The 8,376-nt window shown below is 35.3% G+C and overlaps 1 long non-coding RNA gene across 1 annotated transcript; it reads left to right on the top strand.

Annotated features, from left to right (window-relative positions):
* Nucleotides 1-2,050: 2,050 nt before the first annotated feature.
* Nucleotides 2,051-7,850, top strand: LOC149445904 (uncharacterized). Its single transcript, XR_016306293.1, has 2 exons — nt 2,051-3,004; nt 6,260-7,850. It is a non-coding gene; the product is annotated as an uncharacterized LOC149445904 (long non-coding RNA).
* Nucleotides 7,851-8,376: the final 526 nt, after the last annotated feature.

The raw sequence follows: 8,376 nt of genomic DNA, 5'->3' as shown, positions 1-8,376 counted from the left end.
TATGTCCTTTTCAGGGAATCCCGAAGAGAATGCTTAGTGGTATGTATGTTCCTGCTAAACTTTGCTCTCTACATGCCCCTAACAAACTGCTTAATGTTCTTGTCGGAGAGGGTCTGTAGTCCTCACCAAGTGCCTGGTATATGTTTGGCATGCCCTTGGTAGGGTGTCCCATGTGTTCATTATGCTCCTAGCAGGTGCCCAATGTGTACAGTAAGTCTCTGGAATAGAGTTTAATGAGCTAAACACAATGGTCCAAGAGATGAAAGGCAACATGACTTTTCTGCGCATTAATAAACCCACCCAATCAGCTTTGTTCTGGATGATCACAAAGGAGAGGCTCCTCTCCTTTGGTACACAGTGCAGGCTCAACATAGTAACAGGTTATAAGAAAGTATATGAATATATGAGTGTCCAATTAATTTTTCCTGGCTATAACTTCAAAGTGTTCAATTACGGTGACCATCAGTTTTGGAGTCAGCTGTAAATGACAGTCCTATACATTAAAATATGTTTGCCTCTAAGCATTGGCCTTAAAGAGGAAATAAATTCTGCAAGCTGTGCCCAAAAAGGCAGGAATAGGACAAAGGGCTAGTCATAATTACTTTCCCTGCAGCAAATCCTTCCCCTATTACTGTCTTATCTTGCCTTGTTTCAAAATGTCTCTGTGTGGATGTGGCCATCTTGGTAAAAGCAGTGTTTTGCTTTCTCATATCAGACCCTTCACCAAGGAAAACAGCACAGTGGTGATATGCCCAGATCCCACTAAAAATCCCCTGAGACTAGCAGTTAAAGGCGGCCTAAAGCTGGCCATAGATGGATCCCTGCTGAACCAGACAAATTTCAATCCATCGCTGTTCCAGAGAAGTCAATCTAATGGCTGGCTTCTCTTGAATTGACTTGTTGGAAGAATTTCCTTCGGTCAGCATTGCAAAGGATCAGTGTATTCTGACAGTGAAGAAGTCCTCACTGTCAGATCTCCTGAGACTAGCAGTCAGAGGAAGCCTAAAGTTGGTCTTAGATGGATCCCTACTGAACTGGCTGAATGTTAATCCATCTATGGCCATTCCTGTTCCAGAGAAGTTAATCTATTTATGGACTTCTCTCAAACTGGCTTTTTGGAAAATTTTCCTTTTGATCAGCATTTCAGAGGATCATTTAATCTGACAGTGAAGTCAAGGGATGGGGAGGATTTTTCAGTCAGTCCACTGGCTGATTGAAAAAAAATGTATTCATATATGGCCAGCCTTAAATCTTACACTGCAAATATCCAGCTACTATGGCTGTGGCACCCATACATACCAGGAAATGTATTACTGTTTTTTTTAGGAGGAATTCAAAACAATGGGTAATTTTTTTTCATGGTACTGCTTAGGCGCAATTAACACTTCTAAATGTTCCCTAAAGCATAGCAATTTTACACTCTCTGAAAAGGTTTCTGTCAGGAAGTTCAACCTCATGAATGTGCCTGAAGGTCTGCATGTGCCCCTAATGCAGCCTGTGATCTGAGGCTCAAGGTCATGGCTGACCGTACACGCTCGTGTGCATGAACAAGTGTGCACATCCAGCACTGACTTTAGTGCAAAGACATGCGCTTTTTGTGTTTGAGTCAGGTTCTCGCATTTGATCTGGCTTGCCTTCTGACTTCGGCTTCTGGCTGCTGTCTTTCTACCTCTGCTGCCCAAGTGTTGCTGACTCTTTTATATCCTGACTATATTTCCCCTGCATGTTTCTGTGCCTGATCTGCTAGCCAGCATTCTGTAGAAATGTAGATTATCTGCTGAATCCGGATCTACTACAGGCATGTGTACCATTTGGTCTTCCCTACCAACTCCAGGGAGTATTGGACAGGATGTGTAAGCGAAAGCTTTGTGTATTTCTTTAGGACTATGAATACAGCAATGAACAAGTAAGAAGGAACCATATTTGCATAAATAGAACATATCTGTGATGTGAGCCATATATAAAAAGGAATCAGGAAGATTCAGAGTGGTATACGATATACCTGATACATCTGCACCATGTATTTGACTTACATCTCTACTATTGTTAGAAGCTTTCCTTAACCTAATACCTAATATCTTCTTATTAACAGTACTAACATAAGTATGAATGAGTTGGATCTTAATAGAATAATTGAGTTATTATATTTATATTTGTTCTAGATTGGGAAAAGTAAGTGATTAGACTTCATAGTTTGTGAATATACATATCTTGGGTTTCCTTTACATTCAAGCCACATATGGTAGCAATTGGTCTACCATCCTCCCCCATCTATGTAAGAGATAAAGTTACACTCAGACTTTGAGAGAAGTAGGCTGGAGGGTTTGTTATATATATATACATCTGTTTCCAATTATCTTTGTGGGACTACAAGTATATCAGCCCATTTTGAGGAAAAGGTGGGGGCTGGATTGCTTTCTAGAGCAGGACAAAGGTTTAAAGCTTACATTCTTTGGACAGCAAGGAAGGGAGCTGCTTGCTCATATCTACACACATTCATATTATACACACACAATTACATACAATTTTATTATTAAGAACTTAACTATACTTTTTGGACTTTATTTAAACATTCTGTATTCCAATATTTTATTTCAAATTTTATGCAACGTTATTATTAAATCATCTTTTTGAGTTTATACAAGAAATGGAAGGACTTTCTATCTGAACATTTCTCATCAATACAAGTTAAGAAAATATCGAGACAATACGATATTTTACAGTGGCGAGCCTCCAGTTCGATTCGTTTCCGCCGATCGCTTATTTTTGACTTTTTTCTTCTTCATCTTGATGAGAGGGAAGTTGTTTGCAAATTCAGCAAACTATGAAATCAAGCTTTCAGGAGAAGTAAAGTCTGCAACAGATGAATCGTCGGCATAATCGAGAACCTAAAAGCAGAATTGGTGAGAATTTTGCGCAATTGCAAGCAACGCTGTTCCTTGGTGATGTCATTTCCCGCCAAGAGAGAAAAGACGCGTTATGTAAAGAAAGACCTTCTTAATTGGTAAGTAATGGATTTTATTGATGAATTATCTAGAGAGAGTAAGTTAGAATTCAAGAATCTGTCTACATTTGTTAAAGATAATGAACTTTGGCGGTACATGTATAATGAGTGCTTACAGGCTAATAGTAAGATAGAAAAATCTAAGTTTTCCTTTAAGAAACTGAGCAAACAAGTTAGAAATGTAATGAAGTTAGTTAATGTTTTTAACGCCATGATTTTTGATGTTCCTAAGACTGCTGCTTATGTAATGAAGCAAGATCAGAACAGTGTATGTGCTAATTGCCAGATTTTGACTGAGCAAATAGATGATATGCAAAGTGCAATTCAAACAAAAGACATTCAGTTATCTGACCTGCAGAATGATGTAAAAAGAATTTGTGTGAATACTAAGGCAGAGAAACAAAAATCTTTTGTACCAGAGATCCAGTCTGTAGAAGGAGACCCTGTAGATCCTATAGATCAGGAAGAAATGTGTAAGAGAAAATTAAGGGATAAAGCTGCAAAACTTAATCTTAAAATCCTTGATCAGCTCATGAAAAATCAGAAGAAGGAAAGTTTAATTGTTCAAAATGGAGAACAGAGAGAGACCATGTGCTTAGCCACACCCAGTTATGATGATGAATACGTCACAGGCAGGACGAGAGTCTCAGAGCAGACAGGAAATACTATTTGTTTCTATTGTAAACGATTTGGTCATTTGAAAAGAGATTGTATTCATTATAAATTAGATTTACAAAGAAAAGCTTTGGAATTAGAAGACCAAAATATAATTTCTGAACAATCTGCTCCTCCATGTTCCAACAATAGTCTGTCTGAGTTGCCTTATGCCTCAGAAGTTAAAAAGATCAGTTCACTGAGAGTCAACAACAGCTTAAACAATATGGTAAACAGTGCTGTTGTCATTAATAGGAATGGTTTATTGCCATTGCCGAAATTTAAATCAGGATCAAATCGAGATTCTTCTTCTTTACTGTTGGAATATGTTGCTCCACATTTATTGGATGAAAGTGGAAGGCCCAAATCAACATCAATTGATTCTTCCATGTACTGTAATGTTGGAAGTATTTGTACAGCAACTGCTGACATGTCTTCAGATCATAAATGGCCACATACAGGAACCAATCTTGAATTGGAACAATTGGTTATATCACATAAGGATCTTTGGAGTCAAAGCAAAAATGATGTAGGTTTGTTTACAAATTTTGAAGTTGTCATTGAAGGTAGAGACCCTAAGCCTCAACCTCAATACAAATTGCCATTAGAATCAATTAATCCAATCTCTTCCATTGTAGATGAGTTTTTACAGCAAGGAATTTTAAAGAAAGTACAATCAGTGGTGAATAATTGTATTTGGCCTATCAAAGCTGATAATTCATATTCTTTATCAGTTGACTTCAGGACATTGAACAAATGCATCACAAATAACAGATCTATTGTTCCTGATTGTAACATAATGTCACATCTGGATGCCAAGGCCAAAATATTCTCAGTACTTGAAATTGCCAATAGCCATTTGTCAGTACCCTTAGCTAAGAGTTGTCAATATAAACTTGCCTTTAGCTTCAACAAAGAAACTTATACATTCACAAGATTAGCTCCAGGCTTAGATTTAAGTGATGGGATTGTTCATGAGTATTTGGGAAAAATATTATCTAAATTCTCTAGGCCAGAATGTATTGTCCAGCATGTAGACAAGCTTCTCTTGTCTACACAAAATATAACTGAACATATCACTCTTTTGTCTGAAATATTTATGTTGTTACAAACAGCAGGATTGAAATTGAATACAGAGAAAGTTCAGTTGATGAAAAGACAGGTGGAATTCCTTCATATGCAAATTAGTCATGGACAGAGACAGATATTGCAAGAAAAAGTTAGAACTATTTCTGCTTATCCAATTCCAACAAATCGCAAGGCTTTGCGTCAGTTTTTGAGTGAAGTAAATCATTGTAAAGATTTTATACCCAATTTTGCAGAAAAGTCTAGATCATTATTTGATCGTTTGAGACAAAAAGATGGTGTATTGGAACAATGGGATCAAACTGAGAAAGAAGCTTTTGAACTATTGAAATGGGATTTGCAGAATGCTACTACATTAAATACTGTTAATAATGTTAATAATGCTGTTAATAATTACTGTTAATAATGCAATCTCAGCAACTTTGTCACAATTAAAAGAAGGTAATCAGAAAATAATAGGTTTCTTCTCAAGAACTTTGACAAATATGGAGAAAAACTTTGATGCACATATGAAAAAATTGTTAAGTGTTTTCTTTGCAGTCAAAATAACTGAATACATTGTGAGATCAAGTCAGATCATATTACAGACACCTGATTCATCACTGAAACTCCTACAGGAAGATGGTTCAACAGACAATTATCGTGAAAATTATCCTATATGGTACAGAACACTATCATCCAAACACATTCAGATAGATGTAACAAAAAGACATTTTCAGGAAAACATATCAACACATGTTTGTACAGCTGTAGGTGAGAAGTTTGTACCTCATGTTTTCAACATAGGAACTGAGAAAAGTTTGAAACCAGTATGTATTACTGCAGATCAGTCTTACACTACAAGAAGTAAGTCAACACAAAAAACAGCTACGCATATTTCCAATTTTATAGAGATAAGATCAAAGGCATGATCCTTTGTCATCTCTGGGTTGATACAAAACCTTTCTTTGGTTTTGAAACCAAGGTTTTGAATCATGACCAATAATGGAGATGTAGCGTCCTGTTATATTTATTTTTGTTTATTTCAGGTACTTATATAGCGTTGTCAATTTTACTATTTTATATGTAGTGCTTTTTACATATATAGTACATTCACATAAATCCCTAACCCTCAAGAGGTGTACAATCTGAGGTCCCTAACTCACAGTCATACATATACATACTAGGGCCAATTTAGATAGGAGCCAATTCTACCAACATGACTTTGGAGTGTGGAAGGAAACCGGAGTACCCGAAGGAAACCCACGCAAGCACAGGGAGAACATACAAACTCCAGGCAGGTGATGCCATGGTTGGGATTTGCATCAGCAACCCTAGTATTGTTAGGCGGAAGTGCCCGCATTCTAAAATAGAACACTACAAGTCAATAAGAAGTGTTATAATCAAAATATGTCTTCCATGTCATGACTAGAAATGTTTGTGATTATGATCTGTAATATTAACAGATAAATGTAAGAGGATTAATCAATGTAAAATTATCTATGCCAAAATAATGATACTGCATTTCTGTTACAGGAAATGACCTAAGAGTAACTGTTAAAGGAAGAAAATTCAAATATTTCTAAACCTTTCAGATGATAATACATTTTCCAAGAAGGAAATTTATTCTGGAAGAAGCTTTGCAACAAGAATTTCATTCATCATTGTTTTTGTTGTTCTTTTTATGTTCAATAAAGTTATTTTAACTTTACAGAGTGCTAGAAGAAGACAAGACATCTCAAGGCATCTCATAGAGGAAGAACTTATAAAACAACTGACTTTTGACTACTGATGAAATAATTCATTCATCAGATATATTGGTTTTTATGTGTGAACATTTTATTTTGACATATGTTTACCATATCAAGATGAGATCAGTTTTCACATGAACATTTGCAATCATACACGATGTATTTTCAGAAGTGAAAGGGTTAAACTTTTGTTACAACAGAGTCACTCTTAGTTAGAACATCTGTTGTTAATTAAGCTAGAGATACGTTTTTCTAAGGTACATATAGAGAAACTTACGCAAGCTTTACATTGTTATATGTATGTTTTTTTAAAAAAAAAAATCATTTGATATACATGTATGGTATACTTGAAGTTAGAGAACATATGTTATGTTTAAATGTTAATAAGGTAATTTGAAAAATGTATGGATTATAGAATTGTGTGCTACACACATTTTGGAGGGAAAATATGAAACATCTATTTTTTTTAAGTGACATATTTTAAAGTATTGTACTATAATGTTACAGTTATACATTTATTAAGGGGATGAATTATTTGGTGAAAGGAAAGGAAACTAATAAGGGTAAAAATATTTTTATGTGATACATAACAAAAGGTTTATCAAAGAATTTGTTTTCCCATTATAGAATCAAATTAAAGATATGTTCAGATCAATTATCTTAAGATCCAAAAACGCATGAATGGATACGAAAGTGACGAGAATGTGTATAAATGGATTAAGATAGGGAAAATGATTAAGATTCGATAAAATCGATCATTTTGAGAGGGAAATGTTAGAAGCTTTCCTTAACCTAATACCTAATATCTTCTTATTAACAGTACTAACATAAGTATGAATGAGTTGGATCTTAATAGAATAATTGAGTTATTATATTTATATTTGTTCTAGATTGGGAAAAGTAAGTGATTAGACTTCATAGTTTGTGAATATACATATCTTGGGTTTCCTTTACATTCAAGCCACATATGGTAGCAATTGGTCTACCATCCTCCCCCATCTATGTAAGAGATAAAGTTACACTCAGACTTTGAGAGAAGTAGGCTGGAGGGTTTGTTATATATATATACATCTGTTTCCAATTATCTTTGTGGGACTACAAGTATATCAGCCCATTTTGAGGAAAAGGTGGGGGCTGGATTGCTTTCTAGAGCAGGACAAAGGTTTAAAGCTTACATTCTTTGGACAGCAAGGAAGGGAGCTGCTTGCTCATATCTACACACATTCATATTATACACACACAATTACATACAATTTTATTATTAAGAACTTAACTATACTTTTTGGACTTTATTTAAACATTCTGTATTCCAATATTTTATTTCAAATTTTATGCAACGTTATTATTAAATCATCTTTTTGAGTTTATACAAGAAATGGAAGGACTTTCTATCTGAACATTTCTCATCAATACAAGTTAAGAAAATATCGAGACAATACGATATTTTACAACTATTATGATGCTGTTTTGCACATGTAAGAAATATTGAACAAATAGTAATGTAGATCAGTTGTTGACTGTCAATTTGTGAACTGATTTGAAGACATATGTAGAGGCAGTTGGTTAAATAATGCATAATAATGTATGGAGAATATTGCAGCAGAAAAGTTACTAACAGAACTCTTTATTTCCATTAGGTTGCTGTGCTCAACATGTGTTGACCCAGGAGACCCAGATCACAGCATCTGTAAATCAGAGGGTCACCTTATCCTGCCACTTAAACACTGGCACTGTAGTAGATTCGAATTATCCCTACTGGTTCCAACACAGACTTGGTCAGATTCCTCGAGTTCTTATATATAACACCAACAGTAGACCATCAACTATTCCAGAGCGTTTCTCTGGTTCCAAATCTGGTAGTTATGCCTATCTAACGATTTCAGCAGTGCAGTCTGATGATGA

Source organism: Staurois parvus, unplaced genomic scaffold, assembly GCF_062004578.1.
Source record: "Staurois parvus isolate SC_StPar_1 unplaced genomic scaffold, SC_StPar_1.0 ptg000704l, whole genome shotgun sequence".
Classification (NCBI taxonomy): Eukaryota; Metazoa; Chordata; class Amphibia; order Anura; family Ranidae; genus Staurois; species Staurois parvus.
The sequence above is the reverse complement of the archived record's forward strand: the minus strand, read 5'-3'. Positions and strand labels throughout refer to the sequence as shown.